Source organism: Calidris pugnax, unplaced genomic scaffold, assembly GCF_001431845.1.
Source record: "Calidris pugnax isolate Ruff unplaced genomic scaffold, ASM143184v1 scaffold21, whole genome shotgun sequence".
In the NCBI taxonomy this organism is placed as follows: Eukaryota; Metazoa; Chordata; class Aves; order Charadriiformes; family Scolopacidae; genus Calidris; species Calidris pugnax.
In genome coordinates this window covers 3,784,153-3,797,417 of record NW_015090770.1, presented here as the reverse complement: position 1 = coordinate 3,797,417, position 13,265 = coordinate 3,784,153, and the positions used below count along the sequence as shown (strand labels likewise).

General features: G+C 41.6%; 1 protein-coding gene across 4 annotated transcripts in view; it reads right to left on the bottom strand.

Moving 5' to 3' along the window:
- The window catches only part of SEMA5B (sema domain, seven thrombospondin repeats (type 1 and type 1-like), transmembrane domain (TM) and short cytoplasmic domain, (semaphorin) 5B), a 200,742-nt gene that overhangs the window by 177,680 nt on the left and 9,797 nt on the right, over positions 1-13,265 (bottom strand). For all 4 annotated transcript variants that reach the window (XR_001411741.1, XM_014940038.1, XM_014940027.1 and 1 more), the window contains exon 2: positions 12,876-12,936. The gene's annotated coding sequence lies outside the window, so the exon portion shown is untranslated. The remainder of the gene's footprint in view (positions 1-12,875; positions 12,937-13,265) is intronic.

Below are 13,265 nucleotides of genomic sequence, written 5' to 3'. Positions count from 1 at the left end.
TCATTTTTCTTGTTAAGTATTGAGAAGAATGGGAACATTATAAATGCAGTATCTTTTTTGGCTACAAGTTTAGCTGCTTTAAAAAGATCTGCTCCCTCCCTGCTCCTCCACTCCACCAGCTGTGCTCCACCTCCATCCCCAAACTGAATCTGCACACACTGAACTTTATAAGATATAAAAAATGGGGAAAATTAAACACAATTGTGCTAAAGCTAAAGAGTGAGAACTTTAAAAGAGGACAGCAAACTGGTGTAAGCGTTTTAAGGTCACTTGTCTATATAAAAGTGACACCTTATTGAACATAAACCCCCATGCCACGTGCTTGGGTTATGTCCATATCCATATCCATATCCATACCCATATCCATGTCATACTACTCAAAGCAACTGTTTTCCTCCCTACATGTCGAAGAGTCATTACAGCCAGAGCAGATTAAGTTTGCTTTGCCAGTTCCAGGTAGTGCTGGTGGCGCTGGCTGTTGAAAATATCTGTTTGCCTGAGGCACTCAGCAATTTGTTGCAGGGAGACAGAAAGAGTAAGTGAGGACCAGGTGTCCCAGCCCAAAGTTCAAGCACATCATAGAAAGTTTCCCACTCGTTTTCTCATTTTGGTGAGTTTTGGATCAAGCCCTAAGCAAGAAAAAATGCAATACTGCTAGTCATTTTTCTGATTATTTGCCAATAAGGCTAGACAGATCATCTCTCTCCCTCTTTTGTTCGTTTTTGTGGTTTTTTTCCTGTTTCAAATACCCTTGCATTGGCATTTATCTGTCCCCTTCCATATGTACTTGTTCATCCTGTGCTTAGCTCAGTGCGCTCATGCTCATAGAGCTTCCCTGCACAGAAGCAAGACAACACCGCACAGAAGTAGTTTCCAAATTAACGATAACTACAAAAGAAGAGAGAATTAGACAAATCATATCCCTCCTGTGAAAATAATATTTTTTCTGTTTCCTCAAAATATTGCACGTATTTGTACTTATATATTAAATTTCTAGGTTTCTAGGACTCCTGATTATGAGATGATTAGCTTGAATGGTACATTTAAATGCCAATCTCTGTTCTCTTACAGGAAACAACCAGTTCAAACATGCACTTCTTGGCCCACTCTGGGACTTTTAAACTTACTGTTTAACAAAAAGAAAGAATGAAGGGTGGTGAAAAGCTGCCAATCCAATTCAAAACTTCTACTATATTTGTGGGTAAGCAAAGTCCAAAAAGCACTAATGCCTGTGTTCAGAGAGATGAAAACTCATTGGGAACAAACTTTCTAGAACTAAGCAGCAAAAGACTCAAACAGGTGCCCTGTACCAGGGGCCAGAATGCAAATTTACTGCAAATTTATAAGAAATTTTAGCCTTCAACTTCTAAACATGCATATAGAAATGTTCTTACAGATGTGCCAAAGCCCAGCACAGAGGTCTTCAACAAAGTATAGCATCGGGAAAGGTCCTGGGCAGAGTCTGGTACTATTTACTTCCAGGTGAGAATTACCCCAGAGTGTAACCACCTCTACCTCAGAAGATAGTAACTCTCCACAGATGTTAACTGACCAAGCCTGAAAGTCCTCCTGTGTTCCATAAACTCACTGTACAAGTGGGAAAAGGGAGGTACAGTGCCACCAAGGGATTTCTCGAAGCCTTCCACAAATCCGTGACTAAGGTACAATTCCCTTGTTGGCTGGGGAATTTAACTCCTATAGGAGACCATACCTGAACACCACCTCCAAGTACTTCACAAGAGGATGTGAACTGCCCACTTCATACAAGGAGGACCACTTTTTCACGCCACTTTAATGAAGGTCATTAATTCACATAGACAAAAGGTGCTTTCTGGGATTCTATCGTTACCACCATGACTACAGTAAAGTCTGCTCATGCTACGGCTTCCGGAATGGCTACCCCCAAGGAATTTCTTGGTCCTTTTCATGGTCCATCTTCCATTCAAGGCATCCAGGAAGCTGATTTTAAAAATGTCCACATGAAATTATGTTCATAATTTCAGAACTGTCCCAATTACACATGTTTGGAAGGAGACAATCAGGGCCTATGGTTAAAAAAATTACACTACTAAAAAGTTATTTTCCTTTCAACTATCTTATCAAGTTCGTTAATACCTTCTGCTGTTGGTGAAATGATCCCCCATTAACATTTCAATTTATTATTGCTGTTCCATTAATGAGACCACAAAAAATGGAAATGAGGCCTATAAATATGCTAAGAGTTAAAGTCAGGAATCTTAACAGTGTGTGCACTTTATGAGTAATGTTTCGGTACCGCTAGCATTCAAAACAGCACGGAAGGATGGCTCTGCAGCATAAGCATTTGGCTTCACAAACAAAACCCCCAAAAGCCCAAACAAAAAAACAACATAATTCCTGAAACTATAGGTTAAAATACCAGCAGAGTCAACTCAGCCTTAACCCCTGCAGCAGCAGACGGGTGAATGAACTCCATGCACTTCACCATTAAAATGTCTTTGGAGAAGGACTTTCTCAGCGAAGGTCACTGGGACTGATAAACTCCAGCAAGCAAATTCTGCAGGACGAAGGATTTGTCTCCATGTCCTTTGTTTAAAAACCCTCTCTCCATGCTAACGTCTACTTACTACCACCACACCTAGCACTGGGGGGGAATTGATTCTCTTGATAGTATCTCGGGTCCTCCAGGAAAAAGGGCAGGCTATAATTAGAGAACTCCAGTCTTGGGAACCACATTAAGATTCATTTGAGAACTGTATTTATTGCCAGGTAGCCTTTTAGATCCATCAGGCTCCCACAGTTCCTCTGCTGATCTTTTCTCCAACAAACAGTGAATATCCTCCGTGGGTCAAGAAACATCCTTATGCAAATGGCATTACTGCAACTTGCATTTTCAATTATTAATATTTCACTTCTCGTCTTACAAACTTTTTCAGAAAAGGAGGAAAGCAGCGGCTTGTTCCCCTGGGAACAAAAATACAAAATGCGGTACCTCACTGAGCAATGAAAGGAACGGTCCCTTCAGCACAGGGATGTCATATCACGCTAGCAACATTTTTGTTTCTGCATTTTATTTCTCTCTGGTGATTAAAATGATCGATCCTACCTCACTTTCTGTGCATAGCTGATGGCACTAGGCTTAAGCTAAATGAAATGTGTAGCCACACTTCCACTAGCACTATCGTCTTGCAAGGAACAAACTTATAATTATTACATTGATTTTATAATTTATTTTCCAGGAAGCTCAGATTTCACGGCAGGGACTGGCTTTGCGCTGAGGTCCCATGACATCAGTGAGAAGAGAACACTGCAGTCCATGCTTCTTTTAAGCATTACCAGAAGAAATGATCTAAATTAGCCGGTTTGCCATGGCAGTAATAGTGGGTTTGAAAAAATCCCAGACACCTTCAGTAAGATGAAATAAAATGAAAACATAAAAAGCAAACTATTTAATGAGTGCACAGGCTATTTCAATAAATCTAGTTATTTGATAAGCAGACTGCCACTGTCAGCCTTTTATCATCTGCGAAAACGCGTGATGGATCTTCTCTGTTTGCTTACAATTTCAAACCCTCCCCTTCTGATCAACATTAGCATTTTGCTCCAGTGCCTCTGACAACATGGATTGCTAGCAACCAGCTCAGATCCCACCTTTCAGGGAGAGTCTAAGCACTGACAACCCAGGCATGGCTCAGTGGCACATACATATGGCACACAGACAGGGCGGTTCGGGGCTGTTAAATGTTCTTCCTTTTCTGAGTTTGCCTAAAGGGAAAGAAAACAGCCCCTGCTGAGAGTGTACGTACATAAAGCTGTAACAAACATTTCATTTTAGCTGCTCTGAAAGAGAATTAGTCTGTGCGTGCTACACTGCCAGTTCCTACTGCAGCTGCTCAAAAGAGGTGGCTTTGGAGGGTTATTAATTCCCATATTAACGGTCAGCCTCCTCCTCGTTACTGAAATATAGGCTCCCGAGTGTGTTTCAGTCTTACTTTCCCACATCTCTTTCAATTCTTCCATTATAAGCAGATAAAGTCATTATTTGCCTGAAAAGGACCTCAATCCATCACAGGCTCACAATGCTTTATCTAGCTTTACGATTCAACTACACACTTTTCCTTCCGTGTAAAAAAAGTCTGTTTAAAAAAAAAAAATTAAACAAAGAAAGAAATAAAAGAATTAAAAAATGTACAGCAAGTTGCAGGGAAACTGCTGAAATGGCTACTGCCTGTGTGCATTGTTTGTGCTAAACCAGTTACCAGCCACAGGAGGGAAAGGCTCAGCTATGATTTTTAAACTCAGCTAGTGAAAAACATTTCCTTTCTCCATCGGAGCTGATTTGAAAGGATCATTTCTCTGCTACACTTTGAGAGGGCAATGCTGCCAGATGTCATGGATCTAAAGGCACTTTATGCAAAACATAAGGCATCATAAGAAATGGTGTGCCTTTACATACCATGCAGCCTCTTTGTGTCTCTTTGCTGACGTTTAGGTACTAAGCTTAGGGATACTACTGGAACAACCCCCATAAACTCCATGGAGATTTGATGCTCATGCTCTACTTGAACTGGAGCAAAGCAGAAGTTACTCCATCAAAATCACCTCTTCAGCACTTAAGTTTAGCTCATTCAGGCTGGCTAAGGATCTAACTGTACTACCTACAGACTGAAAGATGCTTTAAAAAGGGCTATTTTTATATGCTTTACCAAATATAAAATATGTGATTGAGAAGTAGGAAGAGATTCATCTCACCCTACTTTATTCACCTGAAAGCTGGGCCGGGTTAGGCAGCGAGGCGCTTGGTACATCAGCAGGAGGAGATCAGCACTCCCAAAGGTCGGCTCTTGTCACCCCTCTGATGAGTCACCCTCGGGAGATGCTCATCTCCTTCCTTCACTATGCAACAAAACTGGATTATGATAGATCATCCCAATCAGCTGCAACAAAATAACCTGATAGCTATGCAAAACCCTGATCCTCCTTTACACCAGCGTTTTTGTGCCAGCATAAATCCACTGACTTTTGCAAGGTTATTCAAACTCAAATCCTTCTAGTCATAATACCCGCTCCAAAGTCATGTTCATCTGGATTGAAAGCCGCTTGAGGGCACTGAATTCAATTGTCCCAACTTCTTTAGAAAAGGTGCCCAAAAGGTAAGAGACTCACAGATCATCCTTTAATATAAGGCCTTTCATTCTTTTCATTCAGGTTTTGCCTCAACAACAAGCTCTCACTAGTTTGGTCTGACACAAGACAACCCTACCACGAAACAAGTGAGAAATATAAATTGCTGTAAAAGCTCCTCACCACAGGATGAATTGCCCAGAATATGGAGCAAAGGTAGATATTGTTCACACTTCACTGCATCACTTCCAGTGAATGTTTGCTGAAGTTTTTGGGAGTTAATAAGCCGCCTGCCTCTCTTACAGACTTTAACAGTGTCAAGGATGTATACAGAGAGGTGTATGGAAACAGGATCTGATCTAGAGGCAGAAACAAAAGAGCTTATTTCCCCTTATCTGGTGAAGAATCCAGTAAGCCTCTTGGGCACGTTGTTGAAACCACAGTAAGGACAGTAAAACCCTTCCTGGAATTGAAGGATCAGGAAGAAAGCAAGAAACAAGAGGAAAATGAGTTGCTAAATTGAGTATACTTGAGGAGAGCTTTAATCAAAGGTGATGCGTGGTGTAGGTCCCTTAGCAGACACTCCAGTGCTCACTAACAGGAGATACTTAGATACTTAGGACAGGAACTGGAGTCTGGGGCTGTTCCTGTTCTTGACTCAACTGGGGCTGCATTTCCACCCTTGGGCACCTCTCTCTTCCCCACCTGTAAAATGGTGGTAACTCCTTATGAATAAAATTTAGTGGATGAGAGCCAAGCCTTATTAGTAATAGGAGGCCACATCCTATGTGCCTTCAGGCTGGCAACACCCCAGGGAAATCAGTGTGGGATTTCCCATCCAAAGAGTTAGAGGGCAGAACCCAAAGCTGTGAGACAAAGCCTGTATAAGGAAGAAGAGATGACCAAGTGCTGTGCCCATCACGTATCTTCAGAGTGGTGCAAAGTAATTCCCAAGTTTACAGTTGCAAAGCAAGGCAGAGATATATTGCTTCTTTACCAACACAGACATTTCATCAGAGGACATCAAGACAAGTTTTGCCTTTGTTTTGCCCTTCAGAACTAAAACAGGCATCCTACAAAATAAACAAAAACCCTTCTTATTTCATTATCTCCAAACACAGTGCTTCCACCAGGAGCCAGCCTCTGCAGCAGCTATCATTTTTGCTCCAATCTGGTAAACGTCTTCTTCTCCCTTCCCCCTCCTCTCCCCTTTCTTACCTGGGGAATTCAGCTGTTTGCAGAAAAACTTGAAAAGAGAAAAAAGGAGTAAAAAAGTTAGCTGGTTTGGTCCAGAAATGAGAACTGAAAAAATAGTGAAACCATATGCCTTGCCCCTGGTGGCTCTGGGACTTGGAGCCAAACCAAGGCCATGAAAACAGAATATTGCTCTTTGTTAACCATAAATAAATAAATAAAGGACTACTCATTCTTGCCCTTCGGGATATGTTTTCTAAGGAGGACGAAATTCCCCGTGGAGTTTATTATGTGTAGACGGGAAATGTGCCTCCTAGGGAAAAGCAGTGGGGGTAGTTTTTCCCTTGGTGATTTCTTTCCCGCCTTTCCGTCACTCCTTTATTCATTTTGCAAGTCTCCCTCCCCTCTCTTCTGCAATAAGTGAAGCCACACAAAGGAACATGCAGGTAATTCAGCCACTCAAAACTACACAGCATCTCCTTTCCTATATAAACGATCAGTGTGTGGCCTGGGTTTCATTTGCAACTGTAAATGAAACAGGCCTACAACTGTGTTCATAATCCTCCTTAATTGAATTTCTGTGACAAAACCCAGACAAAATTATTACCCTCAAGTTAACAGTTTGCACGAAGTAGCCAAGGGTTCCTGGGAAGCTTTAAAACAAATGCAGGACAAAACTGGATACCACAAAGCTGTTATTTGGTGTTGGTACCATTTGTTTCGATGGGGGGAGGTTTCCCTGGAGGAACAAGGTCATTTTAATATGAGGGACAGCCTAGGAATTCAACAAAGGCCAAAAAAAGCGAGAATTAAATAAGCAGCGGAAGAGCTCGGATGTAAACAGGCACACGCTGCTCACACCACAGCTACTGGAAGGAGGTGTTGGGCTGTCCTGGCAGCATCATTCACAGCTTGGTGTGGCTAATTGTGAGAGTTGCACAAATCCAGGAGGACTTGAAGCAACTGTCTGGTTGGTGTTGAAGTTCACACCCCATCGGAAAGGGGTATCTCCTTTAAAGCCCTCCACGCAATCATTTCCTTCAACATAATCACCAGTTATATGGTAAATACGCAGAGTGTTAGCAATGATGTCAGGCTGCTGGTAAAATTATATATAGACTTATTTTTAAAATGTGAGAACCGCTGCTAACTGGAAGCAGGGATGTAAAAAGGGCACTGCCCTACGGGGCGCTCCCATTGCTTGCAGCAGAGGAGAATCAAAGCCTTTCGTACTACCAAAAATTAGTGCTTGTTATTCTTTCAGATGATGCAGATGTTTTCTTGAAGGATTGGGCAAAGCTGGTGTGAACAGAGATGTCTGATTGCAACAGCTAATTTTGTGTCATCTGCCATGTACTTGGACAGACACCCTGTTTTACCATGAAGTACCATGTTTTAGTCATCTCTGTATCAGCTGGTAACTAAAGCAAACCAGGGAAGTTATTAGGGATCAAAGCAGACTCTTTATGCTTCAACTTACACCGAGCTGTTGGGAGCAGGGAAAACCATGTCATCCCAAGGCAATGCCTGCCTGGGTTACCGCCCCACATACTCATAGAAGTTAATATCCTTTGCAATTTAAGCAGAAGGCAAGGCTACAAGGGAACGGGGAGGGCTGAGGTAATGGAAAGAGAAATTCTGTAATTCCTCAGTGTGCGCCCATGTCCTGTGTGTCACCCAGCCCTCTCACAGGCAGAAAGTTGATGGAAATTTAGGGGTAGAGGGGGCTGGCGGGGCCTCATGTTAAAATTTCCTCCAATTTAATTATTCAGAATGGAAGTGAAATACCGCTAGAGGTGATTAAATGAGCAATACTGCGCAGGGAGAGGCAGGCAGAGCCCAGACCTCATTTCCACAGAACTTCGCATTGCAGAGGAACAGTTTGCCCCTGTCCCCACCCTCACTTGCAAGGCAAAGCTGGCGTAATGAGGGACCTCAGAAGAGTTTCCAGGAGACCTTTCTTCTCCCAGAGATGCAGTGGGGTAACAACCAGGTGCTACTGCCTTCCTCAACGTCTCAACTGCACCAAATGTTTCAGCAGTTGCATTAACACCTGGCTTTGAGAGATTGCTCATTAGCCCTTGGGTCCTGTGCCACTTTAAGTAACCTTTTAAGAACACCTTTTTATAGCTTGTGTGCTCTGTTTTTCCTCAGGCCACAAGTTAAATGCACTGAACAACACCAGGGGCAAAGTGAGACAGAAATAAATAGGTGCATATGCACATACCTACAACCCCCCACATACACACACACAATAGGGCCAGAGATCAATGTCTTCAGGAAAAGGCATGAGGGGATAAATTCATCGCAGTGCTTTGTCACTGGTGGCGAAGGAAAGAAAAAGGAACGTTTAAAAGGGTGATGAAATGTTTCAAGAAAAAGCAATATATTTTTATGTACTTGTAAAATCCATTGGCAATGACTTTTCTGGTTAATTGGTTTCATCTTATTAAACAAAAAACCTATTTGTAAAATCCAGACATATTCAAGCATAAGTCCAATTTCTTCACCAAAAGCCAATATGCCATTTCAAAGAAGAAAATCAAGCAATACAAACTAGTTTCCATTAGTCTGAAAGCACAGCACTTGGTATGGGGAAGAGAAATGGAATGGAGTGCTTGACTTCTCTAAAATGCACTTAGGAAAAATCATGTTACTCATTTACCCCAAAACTGCAGCCCCCTTCTTCCCCAGCTCTGTGAAAACGGATGAATACTTTGGCCGAATTACACAGTGATTTATAAATCAGCCTTCTGCTATCTTTCCCTGCAACTGTCACGTTCAACTTCTTCCCCCTTATTAGACCACTCTCCTTCTCATTAAATAGTCCTTCTGTCTCACTTGCCAAAGAACTGCCAATGGGCCCCTCATTTTATGGAAGAATAGACCCAGCTTTACCAATGGGAAAGGGCCTCTAATGTACCACGGACACAGCACAGTGAAGCATGGTAATTTGCCTGTGTTAATGATGCTACTTCACAATGATCAGGAAAACAAAAATCTTTAATAGCTAAATGACACCCAGTCCGTCTGCAGCCTGTTGAATTCAAAACCAGTGGAAGCAAAACCCAATGTCCTTTAAGAGATGAGCTAAAAGATGCTGCAATGTTCCTTCTTTTTTTTTTTCCTTAATTCCTAATCTGTGTGGAATCACTGAAATGGGTGATTTGCTGCTGGGAGCAGGACAGAAAAACCAATCCAAGTGTTTCAAAATGTTTTAGTGGCTTAAAAGCAAGGGGTATTAGGGGGAAAAAATTAACATATATGCAAACATTTTTGTACATACTATACACATGCATGATTCTCAACTCCCCAGTTACTCTGTTCTGTGGGAGGATTTTGTGCAAAATACCACTGACAAGTGAGACTAAAGCATAATTGCTTATTTTCTCCTTTTTAGGTGAAAAGAGGAAGTCATTACTGTGGGAAGAACAGAGGGGCAGTCTGCACGTGTCATTGCTTATTTCTGAGGATACTCCAACTCAGCAAAGTCCCAAGCTCTTGAGTGGTAAATCAACCCCAAGAAATGCTTTCAACCTCAGTTCTCATCAGAAGCTTTTAGCTTCTTACAGTTGGGTTCCCTAGGCTGCCTGGCTAGGCAAACCACTGACTGCTTTGCCCAGTCAAAGTCTAGTTGCTCCAAAGAGTGAATCTTCAAATAGAGCACATTAACTTACACAGTGGGAGAAATTCTGCACTCATATTTGGCCAAACACGACAGGCAGAACTGCACTGACTTTGATGACATTATTTGGTGTGTACCAGAAGGGACCAAAGATCATAAGCAATCATATGGTGCGTGTTTGGTAACCCTTTGGCGCTGTTGAAAGGTTGGGGAATAGACTTAAACACAGGTTCATGAAAAAAAGATGAACCAATATTTACAATATTGCTCATACAAGAAAAGGCTTCTATGATATTTTCCAAGGGCAGAGGGACTGATTTGTCAGAAGCTGGCCAGTTATTGTAGATTTTGTAGCTGTCTGATTGGCAGACTTCACACATTCCTTGTCCAAAACTTTCTGGTACAGCTGTGCCAAACAGGAGCAGGGACTTGAATTCAAGAGGGCTGCAGGAAGGCAGAATTGCTGAGAAATGAGGACCAAGCCATTTCAATGCAGCACGTGTCCAAGCATTCTTCAATTCATGATGTTCAACACTTGACAAACCTTGAGGTAAATCTCTATTACAATTAAGTGACAGTTTATGCTGTAGAGTGTTTGGGGTGGGTTTTTTTATGATTATTCACTGTAGAGTTCATCAGTTGATTGTCTTATTGTCTCATGAAATTATATGCTTACCACAGGAAATGTTTGTCAACGCAGGTTGAAAATAAGCACCTAAAGACTCTCTAAATACCTTTTTACTCAATCTGGAGTAGCACTCAAGGGGAGTACTAAAATCTTTGAGACAAATGCCGCACACCACACATTAAAATTCCCAAAAATGTTGTATTCTTAAGCCTTTCTTTACTAATGTGCCTGCTTCAATTAAAAAACTTGTTGTAAAAATCCCCCAAGATGCATATTTCAATGGCTGGCTCAACATTTCATTTGCAGAAAATGTAGCTGCAGAGAGAGCAATGGGGTTTTGGGAGGGACATAACCAAATCAGCATTTTGATGTTCCTTAAAGACCAATGATTTACTGTTAATTTAAATCTTAACATTTTCTGAATGAATAATTTTGATACCTTTCATCTTGAGTTCTGTTGACCTTGCCAAGTTGAGAACATAATACTTATCAGCAATTTATCAGCAAAACCATGGGTGATGCTTCAGAGGCCTGGTATTTGAGACCTGTACAAAGTCTCTCTGAAGTCAAGAGAAGATTTCCAGCTGTGACACAGCACAAGCGCTTCTCCAGTGGGCCATTCAATCTCCCTGCCAGGCCTTGTTCAAAGCTGCTTGGCAATGTGAAAAAGGCACACTGCCTTCAAGAGCCTGAGAGCAAAATAAACCTTCATCCTTGGGACAAAATTCACTTCTGCAGCAGAACTGGCAGAGATGCTCTTCTGGATACTGCACTTCTCAAATTGGCCAGGGCATGAAACCAAGAGAGATCTCACTTCTGATAATGAATAGCCACCCCCTCATCCTGCCAATCTAGCGCAGTGCCACCTCCTCCTTTGGGGCAGCAGAAACAGTGGAAGCAAATTCAGAGGCAGGAGAGAGAGCCAAGTACACAAGCCACAGCCGCTTTTTACTGAGGTCCTGTGCTGCAAAGCCTTGAGCTGTTCAGTGAGCACATCAAGAGTGGCCTGATGTCGTGGCTGCTCCCTCCTCTGCCCTTGTCTAAAGCAACAGCAATGCAGCAAAGGCATGTGAACAGAAAGGTTGGAGAATCTCACATAGCACAGAGCTTCATCTCTTGGTGTCTCTCTTGGTATCAAACCGTTATTGTGAATACTACTGCTCACGGTTGCTAACGCAGTTCAGTGCAGTGGAGTTGGTACAAGGTACTTGTCATAACATATTAAGTAACATCCATGATTTCCCCTCTAGATTTCTCAAGAGGAGTGCATAGGTGCAATCATTAGATTAATTAATTCTGAAATAGTGGTATCTTTTTTGCTTGCTAGTTGCCAGGCAGATATAGTCACCACAGTGCGTAGCTACTGAGTACAAACCACAGTTCCTATCATCCTTTTTTGTACTTCACCTTCCTTCTACCATGCATTTTCCTTAAGCTCTTTCTCTTTTGATCTCCTTGAGAAAAATAGCCTCCTTTATTGATTAAATTACAAATTCCAATGGCAGGTGATTGAGTTGTATGATAACACCTGACGAAAGCCATCAACTACAATTGAAATAAAAGGAAAAATTAGCACTCTCTTTATTACAAAAGGTTTGGATGTTGAGTAGCTGACTGAATTAAATGGAGATTGAGCAGATCTGAGAGAATTCATTAGGAAAAACAATGCAGAATTCAGAGAAGAGCTGCCAAAATTAACAGCTCACTAATTCACCTTAAAAAAGATGGAAAGGTTGAGGAAGAGCATCTCTTTTTCAAGCATTAGCAACCAGGAATTGCACAAAAGCTTGCCTTTGGGATAAGACTCCTCAGATCTCCAACTCTGACACCAAGTCACCAAATACCAACAAATACATGACCAGGGGAGCAACCCCTCAGGTTCATTCATTCAGCTTCTAGTGGGCCTTTTTAATTTGTGGTATCACAAGCAAAACAAGGTTCTTGGCCTTTGTTCTGTGCCTGGGAACCAACTGCGTGTGAGCTTTTGGTAATGTGTCATTGCATTTTACCCACTGCTCATCTACACTAATGAGGTATTTTTATTTTTATCTGCTTGTGGCACTTCCTGCAATACTGACAGATGTCTTCAGCTTTCCTCCTGCCGATTAAGCAACTGTTATTGGAGTTCTAAAATGACACAAGAAGCTGATAAAGCAAAGTGTCTAAAACGGCACGATCCACTTTAGAATCATGTCATCTTCCAGTCACTTCCTTGCAAACTCCTTGCAAGGTAGAGCATAGCAAAGATGAGTTCTAGCAAAGCTCTGGAAAGAGTGTAAACACAGCTGTTAAAGAAGGGTTGCAAACATTATATTATTTACTTACAGCCTCTGCATTACTGAAGTGTCATATTCGAAGTCACGCTCCAGGGAAAATCCTTAGTAACCTGTGGAAACATCAGAAAAACATCAGAGGATATTTCTGACTGTATCTCATATCCGATGGGGAAGAGAATTTAACATCAAATTTTGACATTATTTTGGAAACAAAGTATAAATAGCATATTATTTAAGTTTAACCACAAAACAGTGTGGAAATTTTCCTTAATGCTCATCTGAAGGTTGCTTCAAAACTTGCTTCAGATGCAATCTTTTTTCTTCATATTTGCTTTCCGCAAAAATTCTAGACTACAGATTTGCTACCAGCAAATCTTTGTAGAAACAATAAATATTTTAACACACTCAATCTAACTTAGAAATTGTTCTGCCCTGGCTG